Here is a 26,814-nt window from a genome sequence, read left to right on the forward strand (position 1 = left end):
TCTTTGAAAATTAAAATTGGGAAAAGGGAAATCAGTAATGCTATAAGAGACCAAGAATTAACAAACAGAATATAAAGAATGAAAAAATAGAACAGAATGTGAAACATCTCGTAAGAAAAACAATATATATGGAGAACTGATCAAGAAGAGAAAATATAGGAATAATTGGACTTCCTGAAAGTTGTGACCAAAAAAAAACACAAAAAACTAGATCCACTTGTAAAATTTAGATTAGTTCTCTGGAGGACCTTGGGATGAATCTGAGTCATTGGTTTTAGTGGAGGAATGAAGGAAGCAGGAGACTTACGAGGATGGATACTCAAAGATGAAATCTGGAGTCTTCTTTGTGTCTGTGTCTGTGGCTGAGAGAGGCTTCTGTGTCTGTGGCTGAGAGACTTCTTCTCAGTATTCCCAGCCCTTTAATACTTCAGTACAATTACATCACTACAGCAACTGAGCATGTGCAACCATTACATTATCATATCACAGTAAGTATATGTTTAGAGAACCATTATCCCATACTGAGTAGGTGTTTAACTATAAGCACCCTGCTGTCCTTGATTCAAGTATACCTACACCCAATAATGCAGAAAATTATCCAAGAAGATTGTTCTGAAGTGATAGCTCATGAGGGAAAAGTAGAAAAAGAAAAGAACCCATCAATCACCACCTTTAAAAGATCCTTTGTGGAAAACACATATGAATATTACAGCCAAATTTCAAAACTCCTAGATCAAAGAGAACATTTTGCAAGAAAGAAGAAAAAAGCAATTCAAATATGCTGGAGCTACAATTAGAATTGTACAGGATTTGTCGGCAGCTGCAATAAAAGACCATAGGTCTTGGAATCATATATGCTGGCAATTTTAAAAACTAGGCCTGAGGTCAAAAATATCATATCCAGCAAAATTATCTATAATATTCAGTGAAAAAATGGACATTCAGTGAACTTGCAGATTTTCAGGACTTTCTATTAACCAAACCAGAATTCAGTACAAAATTTGACATATGAGTCAATATCTAAGATTAATTTTAAGGAACTTAATGTGGACAAATTGTTTGTGTTTTCTACATACAAATGTATATCATGCATTTACAATTGACACCAGAAATTGGGTAGCTTAAAAGAACGATTTAAACAAATGAGACGCAGAGAAAGAATAGACACAGAGGCATTAGAGGGGGGATGATGGCTCATAGTTCTGAAAACCTATTCACCTCAGGAATAAGTTATATAGGCAACATTACATATATATCATGAAAAGTATAGCAGCCTTCAAAATCTATAAAGAGATAAGGTGAAAGGGAAAGCCAGAGGGAAATGTAAGGGATGGGAGTGGGGGGGAGGTTAAGTAATAGTAAGGCAAGTTAAGGAGCAGAATTAAGTTAGAAGATTTAGCAGACTTAGGAAAGAAAAGATTCCCCCCACCCATTTGCATCTCTTTAACTTATTCTCCATCTTTATTATAATTTTCATCTGCTCTGCTTAGATTTCAATTCTCATTTTTATCAAAATGTTGATTTTATAATTAAATACCTCAACTATCTTCCACCCTTGAGACCCTTAGATTTTTATGTCTTGCTCATAACTCTTCAAAACCAAGCCCTTGTGCATTCTCATTATTTACACTATCTATTCTTAGTCAAATGTTGTTAACTTTAAATGAGGGAAATCACATAGTCCTGTTGGGGGTTCAAATTTCTATTATGAAGTTTATGAATTTCTATTATGAACTTATGAAATTCTATTATTATTAGATCCCCATTATTACAGTCAAATTTCTTATTTTTTTTCTTATGCCATTCCCCTATGAAAAATAATTCATTTGGACCTCTGCTCCAATCAACATTAATCAGTTTGATATTTTACATAAATCATATAGAGATAATTACATAAAATACATTTTAGTATTTTACATATATACATATATGTTATGTATAGTAGGCCTTAAACTTTAATCCTATGTTTACCACTTGTTTACCAGTTATGAAATTCACTTGTTCAACCACAAGAATGCTGACAAAGATATCTCTATCCTCTTTTGTTCAAATTTCAAGTCCAAACCAGTGTGGCTGGGATGCCTTGATTCTGTGGAAAGTTCCCCAACTTATATTTGTACTTCAGATCATACTTTCTTGCCCAACATGAGCAGATGACCATCCTATGACCACTTAGTCAGTAGGGAAGTCTCATGCTTTATTCAACCCATAATTCCTCTCCTGATGTGTCATTTTTAGCCCTCAAGAACAAGATTTAGCAACCAATGAGACTCCTCTTTTGCATATTTGAACATCAAACTCTATAAAAAAACAACATTCTAAGAATCAAGGGCATCTCATATTGTGAGGAAAATTTGAGGTTCACTTCATTAGAGGGTGCTATAAGTCTTTTAATAAAGTGCTATTAGCTTGGAGCTCTGCTTCAGTGATTTGTTTGTTTTGCAGATTGGATAATTTCACATGGATAGTTCCACATCCCTTAATATCTTTTCCAAACTTCTACTGATCTTTCTTAAGTCATCTTCATTATTCTGCCTTAAGCAGAAGACTTCAACTATTTCACCGAGTTCATCAGCTCCCATAGGTTCAATGACCATCTCTAGGCAAATAATTTTCAGATCTACAAATCCAGCCTGAATCTATCCCCTGAGCGACAGTACCCAATCACCAACTACCTATTTGGATATACATAATTTAGTTCCATAGGCATCTTAAATTCACCATATCCACAAAGTAATTAATTTTCTGAAATGATTACATTTTTCTAATTGTTCTCCTTGCTTCCAGGTTTTCCCTTCTCAAATCTATCCTCTATGCAACTGCCAAAGACACATTTTATAATTATTATTATTCTAGCTTTTTATTTACAAAACATATGCATGGTTAATTTTTCAACATTGACCCTTGCAAAACCTCCTGTCCCAAATTTTCCCCTCCTTCTCCTCATCCCCTCCCCTAGAGGGCAGGTAGTACAATACATGTTAACTATGTTAAAATATATGTTAAATCCAATATATGTATACATATTTATACTAGTTATCTTGCTACATAAGAAAAATCGGATCTAGAAAGAAAGAAAAAATCTGAGAAGGAAAACAAAAAATGCAAGTAAACAATAACCAAAAGAATGAAAATGCTATGTTGTGGTCACACTCATTTCTCATAGTCCTCTCTCTGAGTGTAGATGGTCTCTTCATTACTGAACAATTGGAACTGATTTGAATCATCTCATTGTTGTAGAGAGCCACGTCCATCAGAATTGATCCTCATATAGTCGTGTTGTTGCCGTGTACAATGATCTCCTGATTCTGCTCATTTCACTTAGCATCAGTTCATGTCAGTCTCTTCCAGGCCTCTCTGAAATCATTGTGCTAGTCACTTTTTAATAGAACAATAATATTCCATAACATTCATATACCATAATTTATTCAGCCATTCTCCAATTGATGGGCATCCATTCAGTTTCCAGTTTCTAGTCACTATAAAAAGAGCTACCACAAACATTTTTGCACATGTGAATCCCTTTCTCTCCTTTACGATCATTTTGGGATATAAGCCCAGTAGTAATAAGCCTGCTGGGTCAAAGGGTATGCACAGTTTGATAACTTTTTGATCATAGTTTCAAATTGTTCTCCAGAATGGTTGGATCCATTCACAATTCCACCAACAGTGTATCAGTATTTCAGTTTTCCCACATCCCCTCCAACATTCATCATTATCTTTTCCTGTCATCTTAGCCAATCTGAGAGGTATGTAGTGGTATCTCAGATTTGTCTTAATTTGCATTTCTCTGATCAATAGTGATTTGGAACACCTTTTCATATGACTAGAAATGGTTTCAATTTTTTCATCTAAAAATTCCAAAGACATATTTCTAAATTATAGGTTTAACTATATAAAAAAGTAGCAAGTTCTCACATGGTCACTCAAATGCTTTAACTCCCCTCCTTTAAGCAGTCAGATTATGGAATGGACAGAACTGATCTTGGAGACAATGTAATATAACTGACCTTTGGACATGGAGTTTGGAAGATCTTAGTTTGACCATTGCCTGAGTCATTTCCTATCTGGTGATCCTGGGTAAGCAATTAACCTCTCAGCCTCAGTTTCCTTATTTGTAAAATGGGATCAATAATAGTATATGTTTCACAAGGCTAATAAGATGAAATTATATATATATATAGAGAGAGAGAGAGAATTACCATGCAAAGAAAAACTGACAATTTTACTTTTTACTAATAGTCTTTAAAACACTAAAAAATATCATTAAATTCTTGAATAATGTTTTTTCTGAATTTTTACCGAAAGCAGATTTTGAATTGCAAACACAGAAACTTGACTAAGAACTGAGAGATTTTTTGGATTATTTTGCCATTTTGCTCATGTAAGGTTCTAACCTTTGCTTTCTAAGTGATATAAACTTATTTCTGATGTTTCTGATTTTTCTGATGAAATTGTCAAATTATGTTATATAAATGTAATATTATTATGTCATAAGAAATAATGAAAGAGAAAATTATTGAGAGAATCCTAGATTGTATGAACTGATTCAGAATGAAATTCACAATACCAGGAAAACAAATTATACAAAGATGGGAACATTGTAAAAAAGAACAATTTTGAAAGAACTCTGATGAATATTTGTGGTCAAAAGTATCTCCAGAGAACTATGATGAAGCATTTGACCCATCTTCTGACAGAGAAGTGATACATGCAACATATATAAAGAAACTGTCATTTTAGACATGCTTACTATGTGTAGTCAGTCAGCTAAGTTGGTCAACAAAAATAAATACTAAATGCTAACCATGTGCAAGCAGTTTTATGAACAGCTTAAAAAAACAAAGAAAGGCAAAAAATGGTCTCTTGACTCAAGAAGCTCATATTCAAGTAGGGAGACAACACTCCAAAGCTACCCTTATGGGGGCAATCATTTTACTTCTCTTCCCATGCAAATTGGGTTATTTTATTTCCCTGAATGACAACAAAGCTGTCCTGGGACTTGGTGAGCTCTGAAGAGTTTGAATGCCAATGCGAAAATTTATTGATATATCACACCAGGATTTAACATAAACTCTTCTGTTTGGTTTTTAGAGCTTTCTTGACCATCATTCTCCTTCATACAGTCTTTGCTTGGGAGAAACTAGCTTGTTTGCTGTTCTCTTACCTGAAGTTCTACTTCCAGTCTCCATGCTTTTGTACAGACAGCTGCCAGTACGAGAATGTGCTTCCCTCTCATCTCTACCTGATTTTCTTTCAAATCTTTGCTCAAATGCTCCTTCCCACAAAAAATCTATTCCAAGTCCTTTAGTTTATAGAATTTTCTTATTATATATTTTGTTTTTCATAAGTTCCTTCAGTGCAAGGACTATTTCATTTTTGTCTGTGTCCATTTAAAAATGCATGCTACTATTGAATTGGTATTCTCCTCAATTGCTCCATTTCTTCATCTGAGCTGTAAGAGTCAGAAATTTTTGATTGTCCAAGATTCATAGGTTACAATGAAAAGAGAGGAGCATAAGATGACATTTTTATGGATACATAATCTTGGTGTTGCTAAGCTGACTTTCCACTGAATCAGCAGTGATACAGAAGGTAAAATTGTACTGTAATGCCAGAGAAAATAAGGCAAGATAGAGATTAGAGAGTTTTTAATAATTTGTTTGAAAGAAAGAGAATTACTAGAACCAAATGCATCCATGATTTGGTCCCAGGGCTAAATGAGAATCCAGCAAACAATGTAAGTTCTCAATGACGCACATACACACACACACACACACACACACATACACACACATATATATACACACACACATATACACGTGGCTTAGGTACAGGGATAGACCAAGGCAGGGGCGGAGTCAGAGTGCTGAGAGTGAGAACAGGTTATCAATCTGGTTCTGACAGAGTTGGGGAAGGCATGAGGGATATCTGATAAATTGGGATTACAGAATGGGGAGAAGCGCCCAACATTCTGATGATGCCTAAGATAGAAGGTCTTTCTTCTTATCTGGATCATCATGATTAGGAGGGAAGGGTGGTGTTCCAGTATTAAGCAGAATAATTAGGAACTGAGGCAGAACAATTTAGGGAGACTGAGTCAGGACAAAATTGGGAAACCGAGCCAGTACAATAAAAGGGAACTGTGGCACATTCCACACACTCTCTTCTGAATATTCAAATCATCGAATTATCTTCCTCTAGGTACATGGAAAGTCTTAGCACCATAATTTTGACCAATCTTATGTGAAGCAAATAAACCAAAATAAAACTAGAAAAATGCAAGGACTTATGGTAAGGACAAGTCTCTCCCTGATAACCCCAGAGTTAATCAGCAATGCAAAGATTCCCTGTTGCAAGCATGTCAGGTCCTCTGCAGTTCCGGAGCATCTCAGTCAGAGAATCCAGTTTGAGATAGACAGTTCACTGTGAGTTGGGTCTGTGGTCATTTGTGCATTTAACTCAGCCTCTGCTTATTGAGCAGCAGGGCCCAAGACAGTGGTATTGCCCTTTCAGAGAGCAACCCACTATAGGGGAAAAAGGTGAGGTTTAGAGTAGCTCCACCTGTCACTGCCCAGAGGAACAGACAGGGCTGCAGAAAGGATCCAGATTTCTGAGCAAAGTTATCAGCGCATGCACAGTTAAACCAAGGCAGGCCTTTAGAGGTCTGATACCACACTGCAAGGTCCTTTAATGTGATGTTCTTGTTGGAATCTTTACAAATTGTTTAAGTCATTAGAGTTGATAGAGACAATAATTATCTAATTTAGCATGGTTCAGTGTAATTAATCTGATCCTACAAGGTTATGGGCCAGAACTTGAAACAAGGTACTAAGTACAACCGATAGACAATAATGCTTGTGTTCACACCTTTAGAGAGCTTTGAGGAAGAATTCACCTTTCTTCCTATGCCACTGTCTGTCCCAGCCCCTGCCTCTCGGCGCCCCCTCGATGCTCTTAGCTGAGTGTCCCGCGGGGCCCGAAGCGTTTACTTTGAAAAAATTAGAGTGTTCAAAGCAGGCCCGAGTCGCCTGGATACCCCAGCTAGGAATAATGGAATAGGACCCCGGTTCTATTTTGTTGGTTTTCGGAACTGGGGCCATGATTAAGAGGGACGGCCGGGGGAAGCCCCACATTGGGTGCAAAAATGTAGTGATCTTGTTCTTTAAAATATAATTTGAAAGTTTTCTCTGGGAGCAGGTTTCTTGGGGAGGTTTTCTGGAGGCAGCCTTAGTTTCAGTTACAAGTAAATGATTACCCAAAAGGCAGCCAGCTGATAAAATGCAAATGTTTATTTTCTCTTTCCAAAATACCCCGGTTAGTTCAGAGGCCTATCTCTCTGCTTGGTTCTAAGAGCTCTTGGAGCTTTGTCCTTGGCTTCTGCCCCTGCTTTCTTCAGCCTCCAGCCAACACTAAGGTGGAAGATGCAATGAATCTCTCTTGCCTCCAAGAGAGGGCTTGTGGGCTTCCTCCCAGAGTGCTCTTCTCCCACCCCTGGGAATGTTCCCAAGTAATAACTCTTGAGTGGCTCACTGAAACTGTATTTATGCTGCTTCTCCGAGAGTGGTATTGTGGGATATCTCCCAGCATGCTCTCTGGCCCTAAGACCTTCAAGGGAGGTGTGAATTCAGATATCTCATACTAAACCCTGAAATCTCCCAAATGTGTGAACTCCAATGAGTACTGAAATACTTCTTGCTTATAAGAGCTCTCTAAAGGTGTGAACACAAGCATTACTGTCTATCAGTTGTACTTAGTACCTTGTTTCAAGTTATGACCCATAACATCTCCTTGTAGGATCAGATTAATCATACTGAACCATGCTAAATTGGATAATTATTGTCTCTATCAACTCTAATGACTTAACAGTTTGTAAAGATTCCAACATGTTCTCTTCTTTTTTTATAATATAAGATGGTTCTCTCTGGGAGCAGGTTTCTTGGGGAGGTTTTCTGGAGGCAGCCTTAGTTTCAGTTCTGTATAATAATCCTCAAATACAGCCAGCTGATAAAATCCAAATGTTTATTTTCTCCTTCCAAGTCTTATCTCTTTCCTTGGGCCTGGTTAACTTTCTTAGAGGCCTCTCTCCCTCCTTGGTTCCAAGAGCTCTTGCTGCTAGTCCTTTGCTTCTGCCTCTGCCTCAACTCCGACTTGTGGCTTTCAATCTTCCGAAGTGACTTCTGGCTCTAGCTCAACTCTGACTCTTGGCTTCTTCTGAACTGACTCATTGACTGACTGACTGAAGCTCTTTTTATGCTCGGTGCAAAAGGTTGACTCCTCCTCCAAGAGTGGGATATTGCAACAGAATCTCTTGACACTGAATAATTCCTGTATTTATTTATTTGTTTTTTTTTGTATTTTTAGTAGAATGCTTTTATTTTGTTAAATGTAAAATTTAAGATTTTAAATCATCTGATTTTTTTTTTTTATTTAATAGCCTTTTATTTACAGGATATATACATGGGTAACTTTACAGCATTAACAATTGCCAACCTCTTGTTCCAATTTTTCACCTCTTACCCCCCACCCCACCCCCTCCCCTAGAGGCAGGATGACCAGTAGATGTTAAATATATTAAAATATAAATTAGATACACAATAAGTATACCTGACCAAAACGTTATTTTGCTGTAGAAAAAGAATCAGACTCTGAAATATTGTACAATTAGCTTGTGAAGGAAATCAAAAATGCAGGTAGGCATAAATATAGGGATTGGGAATTCAATGTAATGGTTTTTAGTCATCTCCCAGAGTTCTTTTTCTGGGCATAGCTAGTTCAGTTCATTACTGCTCCATTAGAAATGATTTGGTTGATCTCGTTGCTGAGGATGGCCTGGTCCATCAGATAATTCCTGTATTTATAACCACTAAGTGAACTGAATTGGGTACTACTCTCCTGTTCCTGCCATTCTAATTCTGGTTCTGTACCCCTCTGAAAGATCACTAAGCTCAAGAATCCTTAAGACTTAAGACAGTCAGAAAGTTCAATGATTCTAATAACTTGGATATTGTTCCCACAGGACTCAAGAATGTCTGTATTGTCCCCAAAATGCCTGCACTCATGGGCTTGCTGTGAAGATATGAGTATTACTACTTTAGGTTTTGCCTCTTTGTGACTTTCATTTTTAAAAGCCCTACTTCTACCATAAGCCATAAGATCTCTTTTTCATGAGGATTTCTACTTACAAGCATTTTCCTCATTTTGTAATTAAACTTCTGTTTTATTCCTAACTTTCCTATCTCTTCCCTGTTTTGTTCAGTTCTGGCCATCTATAGGTTTGTGACCAGTTCTGATCTGGCCAATTTTTTAAAAAAATTTAAATAATGAAAGAATAAATAGGGAAGAAAGAAAAAAAAGTCTAGCTTCTAACCCTCAAGATACTTTGTGAAGTACAAGCAATCAAAATTTATATTCCTTTGGACCAAGAACCCATGTAAAGTATTACTTCCCTCATTCCACATGGGTAATTCCTTCAATGAAAAAGATTAGAGAAGTTTTTGACTTCATAAATAGCTGACAAAAATATCTATAGCCAAAATGTGACATGGAATAAAGGAGAAAAGGGAGGTCAAGAAAAATGTCCTCTATTTTTTCAGTAAAATAGGAAGTTAGGTCCTTGTACAAAATGAGAGGAAAGCAGGTGACTTGGATAGTAATGATGAGGTTGGGATGTCCTCAATTCCTGATGGTCACAAGGTTAGTGGCAATAAAAGCTGTTAAAGATCCCCTTTAATTGACCGCAGTTGTAAAAGTGAAAGAATTCATTTGTTCCTGAATTATTAATTGCAAAATAAAAGTTTATTGTTGGATAAAAACCAGTTTCCAAGGGATTGACTTCTATAGTGGCAAAGACCTATTAGGGAAATGGAATTTGGCACTGAGAATGCTTTTTCAGCAAGCAGAAGGATCCTAGCAGCTGAGCAAGCTATCTTAGGCCTTCTGCAAGGAGCAAGCCCCAAGTTGCCTCTTTTTATTATTGAAAGCTTGGCTAGAAGTTTGGGGCAGCTCTTGATGGGGGCTAGGAGCAGTTTGAGTTGGAATCAGTATAGAAAATCTTGGAACTGATGAGTGTCTCTGGGCTAATTAACAACTCAATAGGGTTAGGAGTGGGCCTGGACTCAACCAGTCCCACCCAAATAACAGAATGAAAACTACTTTATCTTGATTCCCTGGGGTGGGTTTCTCAGGAGAGAGCTTAGCATTCCCCCTCAAAGTCAGAGAGAGAGAAAGAGAAAGAGTTTTGGGGCTCCCTTCATCAGTAACAAATCTGTAAGGTGAGGGGACAATTCTCCCCTTAGTCAATTTCCATGTTCTGTGATCCCTCCTCTGAACTCAGCAAGGAAAAACCATGTTTTTAGCTTTGTTTGTTTCCTTAATATTTAGTTGAGTGCTGCATACAGGAAATGCTTAAATGCTTGTTCACTAACTCCTAAATCTATTGTACAAAATTCCTGGGATATTTTGGTCTAGATTTTAGGCTGCAACAAGCCTGAACTCCCAAAATAATATAGAGTTTTTCTGTAGAAAGAAGTATTAAATAAGGATCATCATAATATTGATTATAGGGGAATGCTTACTTTAGTAATGAACATATAGTATAAATTATATTAGAAAATGCAGTCAGGAGACAATCATGAAATTCCTCAACAATGCACACACCCATCTGTCAAATGTGTGTGTATATGATAAAAATATAATTCCAAGTTCCTCATTCTCCAAAAGCCTCCCAAAATTGAAATTATATAGAATGAAGACTTTTCTACATCCTCTTCCCCAGCTAGTGCCTTCGCTTCCTAAATTATCTTGTATTTCATTATTATGTCATATATATGTATGTATACACATAAGTATATATATAATACATATATATGTATAAATTTGCTTCTATTATTCCCCAGTTCTAAGCAAAGTGCCTGCCACATAGTAGGTACTAGAGGTTAATTGATTGATATTAATCAGATAATTAATTAGATTTCTGATAAATATAAAAACTCAGGTTAAGATTAACCTGGTTTATCTTTGCAAGAGCTATGAAAAGGGCTTGTTATATAATACTGAGGTATTAGCATAGACAATATTGCTAATGAAATATACAAATTATGTAAAAAATAATTGTGTTCATTTACTTTATCAGTACCTCTTCATTTATGCAAATTGTCTCTTTTCTTTAATGCAGATTCTAGAGGACTCTTCATTTGTATCATTTTGTTAGCCATTAGAGTTATTATATTACTTAAAAGTAATAAAAATGAAATTATTTTAAAATCATGCCATAAATCAGACTTTTAATTAATATAAATAGTGCTTCTTCACAATTGTTCCAAATCAGTGAAGTTTCACTATGTAGCAAAACTGCTATAATAGGGACTTTTTGGTTTATGTGCATATATTCAAGATTGTAATATCTTAGCCAGAAAGCTAAGTGTGTACTTAAGAATATCAATTGCCCTTGACCAAATTCACAGCTTCTATTTCTGTCTTTCCAACTTCCTCTCTGCAAACCTTCACCCATTCATTTCCCATAAAAGGGGATGTGATAAATCACAAAATTGGCTATAGATCTTACACCTGTTATAACTTGCCATTTTATTCTGGCATAAGTACATCTTTCATAAAAATTTCCAAATATATATATTCCAGTAGTATACAATTCTATCTGCATATTTTCTATTAGAGAAAAGACTTCAGTATACTTTAAAATTTTGTCTTCCATGTTGTCTCCATTACATTGCAAAGAATATCCTTCAGAGTGTGACTCTTTATTTTATTATGGTGACTTAAATAGTCATTCCTTGGTGATTGCTGTCAGTTGTGTATTTTCATTCCTTTTTAATCATTCAAAACAAAGACTTTTTCAGTATCTTTCAGATAGGGTAGAATTCAATTATTCACTCAACACTAACCCACTAAGCACCTAGTATATAGTTAAATATAGGAATTGATAGCCATCAACCTAATTGTATTTGTTTACTCATTCATTCATTTACACATTTATTATCTTTTAAAAATATTATTTGGGGCAGGTAGGTGGTGCAGTGGATAGAGCACCAACTCTGAAGTCAGGAGGACCTGAGTTCAAATTTGACCTTAAATACTTAACACTTCCAAAGCTGTATGACCCTGGACAAGTCACTCAACCCCAATTACCTCAGCAAAAAAAAAAAAAAAAAAAGTATTATTTATATGTTCCATATTTAAATTAGATCTATTTCTGCATATATTTCTCTCCCCCTTTACCCACTCCGCAGGGGATTTACTTTTCTTTATAAACTCTACCCCCTAAACCATTACATAAAAATAACTAGAATATTAATCAGGTTTTACAACATTCCATGCATAGAGTTTCCCCACCCTTCTAAGAAAGGGATCAAGTTGATTTTCCTTATCTATTCTCTGGGACCAAGATTAGATATTATTATTCTACAGCATGATCTGATTCTAAGTCATAGGAAGGATCAGTAGATGAGCATTCTAGGCTTACCCTTGAGGTTATGTACTTCAACCTGCTGAGTAGATATTCTGGGGGAGTGCTCAGATCTCTGATTTGCACAGAGTAGTTCCCCAGCACTCTCTCTTTCTAGGTGTGTGGGTGGATTATTTTGTCAGTCTTGAGGAAAGGGAGGAGACAGTTGATGTAGATTTGTCCCATCAGAACAGCTAAGCCCCCACCTAATGGCCATGCCTTGCTATATTTCATTGGACTATAGTTAAGTGACTTTGACATACAAACTTGTTCATCATAGAGACAGAACATTTTTGTTGTTCGGTTATGTTTGACTCTTCATGACCCCATGGATCACAGCCAGAACCTTTTCTCATTTTAGTACTGTCCATGGGGTTTTCTTGAAAAAGATACTGGATTGATTTGCCATTTGTATAACAAGTATATACATGTATAACTCTTGCCATAGAAACAATAAAAGAGAAAAGCAATACATAAATATATATGTTTACAGATACATCCATATATTTATACATGTATCCATATATGCACATGTCTCTATACATCTATACATATATCTGTATCTATATATCTATTTATATATATATACCCCCCCCCCCACATATATGTATGTATTAGTATGCCCACAGTTTTTACAAGACCCAGGCAGTCCACATGGTGTACTGTGACAGGTCCAGTTTAGTTTGCTTATCATCTCTCACAAATGCCCTGGTAGCTTCACCTGCAAATATGTAAAAGAATACAGACAATTTAACACAACCCCAAATGTTTTTTAAATCATGGCATCCCAGAGGACAGGTCATTGGTCTGTAAGCTCAGGAGCTCTGGGCTCAGGAGCTTTTTCTTAAAGCTCAGTGAATGATTTGAAGACCTGTTGTTTTTCTCTGCATTGATCTCTGACTATTGGTCAGATATGAGTCTCAGGATTTGGGCTAATGTACATCTGGATGGCACTATAAAGATATACCTATAACCATTATTAGTGGTTTGACTAAATTAACTTATGCATATTTATTTTTTCATTAAAAAATTAACCTATCTTTTCAGTTAGATATAGTAAAACTGATAACACAGGTGGCATACCTATCTTAACTATAGAATATATTTGTTACTTCTTGTCTTAATTTTTGACTTGTATAAAATACCATGTTGTCATTCCCAATTGTTCATTAAACTAGTTTCAAAAATAGTTTCATGCTTGTTGGTAGATGGTAAGAAGCTGAGAAAGCCAGATTTGCTTCCACAGGACTCATGGGGGACATAATTGAAACACTGCTTAAATATAATTGCTATTCCATCAGAAAATCTAAGAGATAACTTTTCCAGCTGTCAAATAAAAATTAAGTAAGGAAACATGGCTAAGGTCACTAACACTTATTGAAAATGTATCCTATTTATAACAATTGCAAAGCAATTTAACAAACGAAGTGGTATATAACTTCATAAATAAAGAATTGTGAGAGGCAAAATCTAAAGGGTTATATGAGTCAATACTCTAAAGAGATGTTGTGGGAGTCAGATCTGAGTTCAAGTCCTGTCTCCAACACAAATTCATTGCATTAAATTGCTTAATCCCTCATTTCTCCCAAAGCAAATCTCTAAGACTAAAAGTTTCAGAAAAGTTGCTGATCTTTATTGGTATTGGAAATTCATTCATTATTCATTCATTATTTATGTATTTGCTTATGTAACTATGCTGAAATAGAAATGTAGCCAGTGATTTAAAATTTTCTTATTGGATAATTCTGGGGCATTATAGCAAGGAGCTAAAATAGTGTGATTCCTTATCTCACTTGTAAGAATTGTATTGCATTTATTGTTTGAGAGGTATTTCAGAAGATGAAAAATAAATGAGAAGTATCATGGAAAAGTGAAGAAGGATGTCAGGAGTCAGGAGGACCTGAGTTCAAAACCTGCCTCAGATATACACTGCCTATATGATCCTGGGTAAGTCTAGAAGCAGCTGAATAATTACATCTCTATATAGCTAGAGGGCTGTTCTTGCTGAGAAGTGTACAGTCAAAAGAAATCACAGGAACTGTATTTTCTCCTTTTTAAAAGATGGTCTGTAAATCAAGAGAGAGAAAACAGAGAAGAGAGACAGATGAAGCCTGGAGAGAAACCAAGGACTTGAACTATAAGTTCACATCTGTAAAAGTACTCTTATTTACCACATGTCAAAAGTTTAACAGGGATCCTCTGGTGTAACTTCTATCAAAGGCCCAGGTAAGCTGAGGTTTAACAATGAAGTCGCATCTTGAGAAATTAGGAATTTTTAAAATCTTAGTCTATATGAGAAAATGCATTTAATTATTTTGTTAAATCATTCTTTTCTCTTTTCAAAATTAAAACGACATTTAACTTGGATCTGAAAAACCTCATCCATAGTTGAGAGGTGTAACATGTAAAGTTATCCAGGGTATTAAGACTTTTAAAGGTTAAGGGAGTAAAAAAAAAAGTGATGGGTGGATCATTGGAAGTGCCCTTTCCAAGAGAGCTGTGTAAAAGGTTTTATGTGTACTGTGAAACTGGAATATTTGGATCTGCTGGGGGAAATTTGACTCCACTGGCAGTTTCCTGATCTTTTTTTTTTTTTTCTTTCTTTCTTTCTTTCTTTCTTTCTTTCTTTCTTTCTTTCTTTCTTTCTTTTTAAGTTCTATTAATTTATAGCAATTGAATCCTTTGCTTCGGTTTGATATTAGTGAATCAAGAAATAGAAAAATTCAAATCTGTGATGCATGTCCAAAAGTTTCACTTTATCCATTTGCCCACTCATAGTTTTTCTGCCTCTCTTTTGGATAATTGTGACAGTCACTGGTAAGTTAACAAGCAGTTACATTTTCTTTACAAATTTATTCCAGTGTTTCTTTTGGAATGTGTGTGTGTGTGTGTGTGTGTGTGTGTATCTGTGTGTCTGTGTTTGTATGTGTTTATGGGTGTGTGTGTATGTGTAAAAATGTATCAATTCTTGTCTCAATTCTTCACTTCATTTTGTATTCAGCTACGCTTGGGAATACACAAAATTGGGTGACTTCTTGGAAATACCATAGAAAATGTTACATACCCACCCAAACTGGCTCACATCCCCATTGTTTATTGGAACCTTTCTTTTTTCTTTTTTAAATGCTACATGGAATTTGGAAATCAGAAGAGAAAGTCTTCTGTTTAATCACTTATGCTGGATGGAAAGTGAGGGGAAAAGAGCAACTAGAGACCTTTAATATTTAATTCTGTTATACCTAGAAAAGGATAGGGAAAATCTGGCAATGGAAAGAAGGATTTATTTTGTTGTTGCCACATTCCATCCATCTCAAAGATAGTTGCACTTCATTGAGAGTGAGGCAAGGGGTCAATAGCAGAGAGATGGTTGGTGGGAACAGAGACAATTGGAAATGTGTTACTATAGCCAAATTCTTTTCTTTTCAGGTAAAATTGCAATAATTTCATGCTTTTGGACATGACTTTAAAATTTTTAATTAAAGCCTTCATTTTATTATGAACCCAATTAGTGAACACTAATATTTCAAAATATCAAGAACAAAAAATTTTACATATGAAAATATGAACTTCTACTACATCCATACAATTACTCAATTAAGATTTATTAAGTACCTACTATATGACAGGCACTGTGTGAAGCATCAGGAACACAAATAGAAAAAGTGAGATGTACTTTGAGGAGCCCATACTTTAGCTGACAAAGTACATTAAAAAGTGTCTGTTGCAGTACAAATGCAAAGGTTGAAGGGTCCTTAGTGGTTCCTGTGTAATACCAAGATGTAGAAGGCATAGAAGCAAAAGTTGGCAAGGCCTAGAAGACTTTAATATTTGGTGTCAGGGTAAATGCTAAGGTCTGATAGTTTCCCATGTAATTGGGACCAATAATTGATGATTCCTATGTCATACAAAACGTGAGCAGCTTGGATAGGATCTGGATAATGGGAGGAAGGTTATAGAGGGAAGGGAAAAGAAGAGAGCATGGTGTCCCAAGGATTTCTGGATCCAGAAAATATATAGTATAAATCTCCAATGTTTCCCAAATCTTTATAATTAGATAATAATACTTTGAGACATACTAGCTCAAATCTTCGAACAAATACAAAAAGTCAGAATTTGTACAGGATTTCATCTTTTCTATTAATGGAAAGGAAAGGAAAGGAAAGGAAAGAAGAGATCACAAATAATTGTTGTGATCAACAGGTCCAATAAGATACAACTTAATTCACATTATTTTCTTTTTAATACTTCTATATTATAATTAAATAAAATAAGAATTTTCTGAGTTGATTGAGGACAGAGATCCTTTAGTTTTTGGTCTTTTAGAATAGCAGATTTACTTAAATGTGTTATGTTTTATTTTTATTATAAATGGTAATTCAATAATTAGGCAAATGTTTATTAGGTGACTCTTATTAGTAATTCTTTATGCAAACTCTGGAGGAAATACAAAGATAATAAAGACAAAAGCCCTGCCCTCCAAAAATTGCAAGGGGCATTAGATATAATGGGAAATAGGAGAATATAAAAGGTATAAACAATGTGCTATGATTGTTTTTAAGTGCAAAAACTCACTTGTAAGAACTATCGTGTCTTTTTACTATCCTAGTACCCACCCCAATTATGATACAACTCAACTCTTTAATATCCTTCATAAAATGTGATACCTAAAATCAATCACATAAAGTCTAATGACAACAATAAAAAATAATAAACATTTATATAATGCTTTACAACCTTTATCTAGCAAAACATTTCATAAGTGCTGTTGCATTTGATTAACCCTGTGAGGAAGGTGATATTATTACTCTCATTTTACAGATGAGGAAATGCAACTCAGAGCATTAATTATAAAAATATTATTTATTAATTATGAAATACAATCTTCCAAGTAGGAACTGATCAGAGTTTCCTGATTCCAGGTCCATCCCTCTATTTGCTGTTTCATGTAGTCACTTCTAAGACAGAGTATCACCCTTCTTCTTGTGGACATTATACTTTCATTAGGGTAGCCCAGTTCATTATAAGTTAAAAACATCTGTTTTACTCACACTCCAAGACTCTCAGAGCTATTCACCTTGCTTTTCAAGGAGGTGTTAACAATTGGTGTATAAGCATCACATAACAAGTTTGGTGCAATTAAGAGCATGTTGGGTTTGGAGTCCTTAGATCAAATCCTGGTTCTGCCATTTGTCTTGGATAAGAAACTCTCTGGGCCTCAATTTCTCTATATGTAAAATAAGTTTTGGTTTTAAGATGATAAAACTATATCTCTATGTTTCCTACTAATTGGTAGGAATGGCATTGCTAATCCAGTGTGAAATAAAACATAAAAATGAAAAGAATGAGTTTATCCAATGTTATGAAGAAAACTAGCTTGCAAATGTGATTCTTCTTAATGTACAGAAGGAGTGGCTAATGTAAAGAAGTTAGAATCTTAGAATGAAAGGAGGAAAATACATATTAAGCATTTATTATGTGACAACTTTATAGTAAGTGCTGGGGATACAAAGAGAAAATAAAGAAAACCCTAGCTCCCTAGAAGCCCTCATTTTCATTGAGGAGGATAATACTTCAAAGTGATCACGATAGATTACTTATCAGATCCCTACATTTGAGATATGGGAAAATTGTTGCTAAAAGAAATTAAATGGTTTATGCTGTCAGATTGAGATTAGGCATAACTCCTTTGCCTTCCAATCTTTTCTACTATACTGTACTTCCTCCATGGGTTTATCATTGACTAGAAACAGAAGAAATACTAAATTTTTCATTCTTTTGGTGCTTTTTTAAGTGTGGCCTTTTGGAAAAGGAGGTTTAATTTGCTAAAATGAGACTTTTAAAATTTATGTAAATAATTTCAATCACAAATATGCACCTAAATGTACTGTGGTTAAATCCTAGACCATGATTTTTGGTAGCATTCATTGCCCGTATTTATTTAATTATTAGCATAATAGCTAATCTCAATTAGGCTGTATGCTTCCTGAGGGTATGTAACATATCTTAAATATAATTGGATGTGCAAAGGACCGACAGGCTTCTACAGAGTAAAATCTTACTAACTTATTATCAATGATAATAATAAATAATATAACATCTTTCATGTAATTCTTTTGCAATATGAATTTTTAACTATCATGGCTTTTAATTCTCCTGAATTTTGAGAAACAATATCTAATTTAATTTCAAAATCTCATTAACTAAGAGTGATTGCATTTATTTTTGCGGTTTCATCATTTAGATCTCAAGTCCACCTCATTATGACATGGAGGCACATCTTTTTCCTCTTTGGTTCTTGAAGGCTATGTCTTTGTAACACAAGCACTGGCAGCTTCTACCAAGCAGGAAATGTTTTTAGTCTAGGCTTAGAAAGAATCTGTTGTCTGAAACTTAACCAAGTTAAGTTCAGAAAAATTAATCACAAACTTGGTTTTGGGGTCATCAAATTTTCATCCCAGCAAATTTTGGATACCATAGAGAAGGGAAGAGATCTGTAGGAGTGAAGAGAGTGTCCACAATAATAGACTTAACAGAAGTATTCAATGACCAAAGAAATAATTTCCGACTTTATTATTTAATTTTTTATGAAAAAATGAAATCATTAAATATAGACAAAGACAGCAAGCCAACTTCAAAGACAAAATTATGATTTAAAGCTCCTAGATTTCTAACTTATTGTTTAGAATTCAAAGAGCCAAGGTACCCATTTGTTGAAATATTTTTTTTATTATTTTGAAATAAGAGAATAAGTTTAAAAGTAAAATAAGAATGTTCACCCAGACCAATGGAATTTATTTTTTAGAATTCCTCCAAAATGTAGTCACTTAAGTATTCTTAAAATAGCTACATGAATAAAAATCTCTTTATGTAAATATTTGGAGATTTCTTTGGTATTAAAAATAATTTTAAATATTTAGGATATATTTACGTGATACAATTAAATTGATTATGGCCAAATCAGCTCAGAAAATTTAGCTATTTAAATTGTATTGCAATCATTTGGATTGATGGTGAGTAAAGACAGCCATTAAATGATCTGATGTAATTATATCCATTGTGCCTCTCTTCTTTTTTTGGAAAAAACATCTTTAGATGATTGAAGTTGTAAAGAAATGAGGCATAATTTAGCTAATTACAAACAATAATGTTGTTTGAAATTTCCTTTCTGTCTTTGGGAAAGATATTTTTATAATTAAATATTATATTTAACTGAATTTCCAGTACCTAGAGATACTACTTTGATGCTTTATGATAGTATAATGTGATACATTCAAAAGTAAGTCAGTAAAGCTCTTCTATTCTAGATGTAATGAAAAATGGAAAAGCTCATTTAAAAATGAAATTGATCATTTTAAATTGGCAGAAAATTACTAGTTTAAGAGAGTTGTCATGTGAGAATCAGCTTTTTGAGTGTAATGATATCCTAGAATGATCAGGGATAAAAATCAATATGAAATTAGAAGGATGAAGATGAAAAGAAGGCATTATTTGCAATTATAGTAGCTCTTATCTCTTAGATCTGCTATCTTGGCATTTAAATAAGTTATCAGTTTTGAAAAAAAGAAATGGACAAAAGTAGACATTGTCACTATTTCTTTTTTATTATTATTATAGCTTTTTATTTACAAAACAAATGCATGGGTAGTTTTTCAACACTGACCCTTGCAAAACCTTCTGTTCCAACTTTTCCCCTTCTTCTCCCCATCCCCTCCCCTAGATGGCAGGTAGTCCAATATATGTTAAATATGCTAAAGTATATGTTAAATACAATATATATGTATATATTTATACAGTTATCTTGCTGCTCAAGAAAGATCAGATCTAGAAGGAAGATTAAAAAAAACTTGAGAAGGAAAACAAAAATGTAAGCAAACAACAGAAAGAATGGATACAATTCAAAATGATTATTCAGATTCAAAATACTATCATCATTCTTTTTTTTTTTTTCACAAGATCACTAAAATGACAGATTAAAAACAGATTGTACACATCCTTTACTTAGATTTTAGGGAAGCATTTTTAAAACTCTCATGCATAAAGCTGTGTAGGAATGTTAACCTTCTAGCATCTGGATTCAGACTCAAATATTGAATTAAGGCTAAACAAGCAAAGGCCTCATTTCTTGAACATATGGAGAAATGAGTCAAATTTATAAGAATACAAGTCATTCCCCAATTGATAAATGGTCAAAGGATATGAACAGATAATTTTTAGATAAGGAATTAAAGCCATCTATAGTCATATGAAAAAATACTCTAAATCACTATTGATTAGAGAAATGCAAATTAAAACAACTCTGAGGTACCATCTCACACCTCTCAGATTGGCTAAGATGACAGGAAAAGATAATAATAAATGTTGGAGAGGATGTGGGAAAACAGGGACACTAATGCATTGTTGGTGGAGTTGTGAAGTGATCCAAATGAGCAGTTTGTAACTATGCCCAAAAGGCTATCAAACTATACCCAGCAATTGATTCAGCAATGTCTCTACTGAGTCTGTATCCCAAAGAGATAATAAAAAAAAGAAAAGGATGCACACATGCAAAAATGTTTATAGCAGCTCTTTTTGTGGTGGTATAGAATTGGAAAATGAGTAGTTGTCCATCAACAGGACTGGATGAATAAGTTATGATATATGAAAATAATGGAATATTAGTGTTGTATAAAAATGATGAACAAACTGATTTTAGAAAAGCCTAGAAAGACATACATGAACTGATGCTGAGTGAAACAAGCAGAACTAGGAAAACATTGTCTACAGCAACAACAAGATAATGTAATGAATAACTATGATAGGCTTGGCTCTTCTCCTCAATTCAGTGATCCAAAGCAATTCCAATGTACTTTGAATGGAAAATGCCATCTGCCTTCAGTGAGAGACCCTCAAAGACTGAATGTGGATTAACACACGCTATTTTTACCTTTTTTTCTTTCTTGTGATTTTCTCTTTTTGCTCTCATTTTTCTCTCTCAACATAACTCATATGGAAATATGTAAAAATGAATGTATATGTATAACCTAAAAATATATAAACCAAAACATGAAATAAGCTAATTAGACAAACTAATAGAGCAAATATAAAGCCTTATACTTGTATTGGTGCAATTCACAGGAAGTAATTTCAGGGTTTCAGTGAACTACAAGGCTAACTAGGAGTCCATTGTATGGTAAGGCAGCAAAAAAGTTAATGCATTAGTTTACTTTTTATACTTTTGGAGATAATCTTGGCATACAAATTGTAGTCTTGTTCTAAATTCAATTCCTACCAGATTGCTTTCCAGTTTTTCCCTCCCAAATTTTTTTGGTCATAAATTACATCTTTACTGAAATAGCTAGGACCTTTGGTTTCATTGAACACTAGATTATTAAGTTGATTTTTGTCCCTGTATTTCATGTATTCACTGATTGACCTCTATTTTTAAAAATCTAATATGTATAAACATATTTATACAATTCTCTTGCTACACAAGAGAAATCAGATCAAAAAAAGAAAGTGAATGATTATACTTTATAAGGGAATAAAATTAAAAGCAAGAAAATAAATTTAAGAAAAATGCCTGGATATAGTAAAATATACCAAAAAAAGGCTACAGGCAACAAAAAAAATTGATGGTAATCAGAAATCAATTTTCAAATCATCTCAAACATTACAGATTACATTAAATTCAGATTATACTTCAGATACTAGCTATGTAATCCTGAGTATATCATTTAACTTCTCTTAGTTTCAGTTTCCTCACATAATGGGGTTGAATCCAATATCTTTTACATATGTTTCACCTTTAAATATATGATATTTTGGTGCATAATATCTTCACCCATCCCCCTCAACAAGGTAATTTTTGAAAAAAAATCCTTAACTACTGACAATATGCCAAATTCTTATTTCTGCATAATTTCCAAAGAAGCAAAATTTTCCAGTTCCCATATACCTACTTCAACAAAATCCTGAAGTTTGCATCAAACCAATTAATGATCAAAATATCCAAAGAGAAACTATAGTATCTCCTACCATATCAGAATCGTACAAGAAATCAGCTGGGAAAGTCTGACAACATGAAGAAACAAGGTTGCTCATAAATTCAAAATTAGCACAAGGAGATGCCAAGAGCTAGGAACAACTAAGTTCCTGTAAGTCATTGTGTCTGGAGTCATCAAGAGAAGATGGATTCCCCCCACCCAAATTCCTCTCCCCAAGTAGAGTCCTGCAAGAAACAGGCTGCATCAATGACTAACACTCAACATGATCAGGATTCCATAGCCTATGATTTGGAGGGACTCTCATGTCCTAGTAACCTGTCCTGAACTTTCAGTATTCTGAATCTCTAAAATCCAGGGAGTCCTAAACCCAGAAGATATAATTCAGTGAAGAAGCACAGCCAAATTGGGACAAGACCAAACAGTGCCAACCATATTACCCTCAAGTATAGTGGGGGACAAGCTTGCCCTGACACAAAGTTCAAAATCAGGAATTAAACCTGAAGAAGATATGTTACATCATAGAATATACCAATCAGAATAAAAAAAATATCTGCAATTCAAAAGATCTCACAGAAAAAATAGAGAATAACAGCCTCTTTTTCAGTAACAACTGAAAATAAGCTCAAAGGGAAAAAATTATTTTTCCACAAAGACAATATGAATAAATACCTGGATAAGTTGAAATAAAAGAGGAAAATGAAATAAAAAAGTCTTTTAGAAAGAATTTTAAATTTTAGAATAAAAAAAAAAGTTAAAATAGCTTAAAGAAAAAAACATCCTCCTTAAGTAAGGACTGGAGGAAATTAGTAGAGAACATATAGATTTCAGTGCTTCCATGAGGCAGTAAGAAATATTAAAATGAAAAGATTGAAAAAATAGAAAAAAAAATAATCTATTATTAAAAACAAAAACTACTACCTAATCTTGGGAACTATGATTTTAAAAAAATTGGACATTATATTCAAAAAAGCAGGTGAAACTATCTAGATCTAGTGGAAATAAAGATCACAGGTGACTCTCACTGTCTTTCTAGTCTTTCTATAACTTATATCATACTCTATAATTTAGTGACACTGTTTTCCTTGTTGTTCCGTAAAGCCCAGAACTCCTCCTGACTGTACTTTTTTGCTGGCTATTCCACATGCCTGAAATACTCTTTCCTTTCCTCTGCCTCCCAACTTCTTTGGCTTCTTTCTGCTAAAATCTCACCTTCTGCAAGTCATCACTCCACTTGTCCTTTAATGCTAGTGTCTTCTCTCTCAGATTATCAGTATTTATCCTCTAACTTCTTTGTACATAATTGTTTGCATATTGTTTACCCCACTGAGAGCAGGGACTCTTTGATTTTCTTTATAATCTAGAAATTTACCACAGTGGCTGGCATAGTAGGTATTAAATACATGTTTCTTGACTTGATTTGCTGGTTTTACTTGGTTATTAAAAATGCTGATGAGTTCTATAGATTTATTTTAAATCTTGCAACTTTGCTAAATTTATTTCAATTAATTTTCAGTTGACTCAAGAAATCTCTTAGAATAACATTATATCATCTGCAAAAAGGATCATTTTATTTCTTTTTTATGTTTATTCTTCCAATTTCTTTTTCTTTCTTTTTATTTGTTTTAGCTCATATTTCTATCACTATGTGAAATAGAAAAAAATAAGTTTTCCTGCTTTCTCTTTTGTTTTAGAGTATAATTGAGCAGTCTGTTTTTTGGTGTATTTCCTTACAAGTCAGACCAGTTTCTTTCTGATAACTTTTGCTTGTTTGAATGCTTAAGTCTAAATATCTCATATTACTGTGCACTTAATGGAGCTAGAATTAGTGTGTGTGTATATATATATATATTCTTAAAATAGTGGTTTCTTGTAGTTTTCCTAGAGCATAGAATGCAAGCTCATAAATTTTCTCCCTCGCCTCCATTTAAGCAGTCCAAGACTGCTACATTACTAAATAATTTTATTGCTTTTTTATAAATATCTATACATGAACTCTTGGGTGATTCTTTCTTAAGTGTAAAAAGGAAAAAATTCCATATCTATTAGGTACATAGGAATTAAAATCAATAACATTTATTCAAATCATTTATTAGTTGCAGTAACAAAATATAACTATATTGCATCTAGTTCTTTCCTGGAGTGCAATGTTTGATATTTAGGTTGTGATTACCTGTTACCTGCAATAAAAGTTGAATAAGATCCAAAGATTTTGTTTGATTAAAAAATGCTTAAAAATGATGAGTCCAAGATTTTCAATCTCATTTGCTTTTTTAACTATATATTGATTTTTTAAACTCACTTAAGACTTGACATTAATCATCTTTAAATTTCATCTTATTCCTTTCAACTCAGTGTTTATAGACTGTACAATGAGGCAAATTAGTCTTGGGGATAATTTGAATATCTTTTAAGAAAAAACTAGCCTTTTTTGCCAGGAGACTAAAGATAGGTTATTTCCTCTACCACGCCTCTAAACCTTGAGTTTCCAAACTTATCAATTTCTACTACAGTATCTAACATTCTTCCATTTACCCAGATTTACAATCTTTCTATTTCCTTCCCTGCCCAATGTCCAATCTCTGTATTCAATTAACCTCCACCCTAGGGCAAGCTCTCATCTCTTCCCAGGTGGAATTCTAAAACAGCATCTTTTTCTTTAATATATTTTTATTGATATCTTTTGTTTATACCTTGTCTAGATTTCCATGTTTAAACTCCTCCCCCCGCCCCCCAGAATTGTTCTGTTGAAAACATTTAGAGAGCTCTTTCTCTGCTGTGACTATTTTGTCTTTTTGCAGCAATTATATGCCGGAGACTTATTTCGGTCTTGGAAGTGGATTCTATGGTGAAAACAAATTTGTTTACATTTATTATTCCCTCAGGTCATCTCTTTTCAAGGCTAAACATCCCCTCACACTCCCCCAAGTGACCAGCAAATAACTTCATTTCCACTCTTTTTACCACCTTAATAATCCTTTTCTGGATGGGTTGCAGATGTCAATGTACTTTGTAAAATGTGGTGCTAAGAACTGAACGTAATTCTCCAGGCACGGTGTACAGGAGAATTTTTTTTTTTTTTTAATTTAATAGCCTTTTATTTACAGGTTATATGCATGGGTAACTTTACAGCATTGACAATTGCCAAACCTCTTGTTCCAATTTTTCCCCTCTTTCCCCCACCCCCTCCCCCAGATGGCAAGATGACCAGTAGATGTTAAATATATTAAAATATAAATTAGATACACAATAAGTATACATGACCAAACCGTTATTTTGCTTGTACAGGAGAATTTTAACCTTCCTTTTTATGGACATTGTACAATAACATAAAGTGTAAGACCCATACTTGCTCAATCCAATATTTGTGCAGTTGACTAAAATTTTTTTTTAAAAAAATAAAACACTTCAAATTACCCTCATACATCAATCTTACCTGTCCTAATTTTTTTAGATCTTTACTATCAACGATTGAACTATTCTTCCCCAACTTTGTGTTATGCAATAATTTGATAAGCATTCTATCGATATGCCTTCATTTAATTCATTGAGAAAAAGCCAGCAAGACAAGATAGAGCCAGGAATTAATCCCTAGAATTCTCTAACTATTTTTTCAATGTTAATAAGTAGATCTACCCATCATCACTCTTCAAATCATATAACTCAACCATTTCTAAATTCACCTATAACTGCATCATAGTTTACATTTCTCTCCAGAATTCTCCCTCTTATATTCTCCCTTTATATTTTTCCAAATGAAATGTTATTATTTTCTGAAATAAGAACAAATATTGTTTGTAATAGCAATTATAAATGTGTTACTATAAAAATAACCTCTTGCAATTTAATAGGTAAAACATTATGCATTAATTTTGGTGATTTTGCGTTTTTTATATTGGCATGACTCAGTCATGAGCACTGAATAAGTTCTCCACTTGTTTAAATTGTTTTTCTATCTATATGTATTTTTTGTATGTTTTCCTAGATTGATCCCTAGATAGTTTGTGCATTTTGTTGTTACTTGGAATATAATTGCTGTAATTATTATTTCTTGAATTTTGTCATAGTTATATAGAAATGCAGATGATTTTTGAGGGTCTGCTTTAAAGCCTGCAACTTTGCTGAAGGTATGAATTGCCTCAATTGGTATCTTTGCTGATTCTTTAGAATTTTCCAAGTATACTATCAAATCATTAGCAAAGAAGGATAGCTTTATTGCTTCTTTACCTATCTTTTTGTCTTTAATTTCTTTCTCTTCTCTCATTGCTATTGCTAACATGTCCCTAATTATATGAAATAATAGTAGGGAGAGTGGGTATCCTTGCTTTATTATTGTTTTTATTGGGAAAGCTTTTAAAGTATACTAATTTT

The sequence above is a fragment of the Sarcophilus harrisii genome, chromosome 6, assembly GCF_902635505.1.
Source record: "Sarcophilus harrisii chromosome 6, mSarHar1.11, whole genome shotgun sequence".
NCBI lineage: Eukaryota > Metazoa > Chordata > Mammalia > Dasyuromorphia > Dasyuridae > Sarcophilus > Sarcophilus harrisii.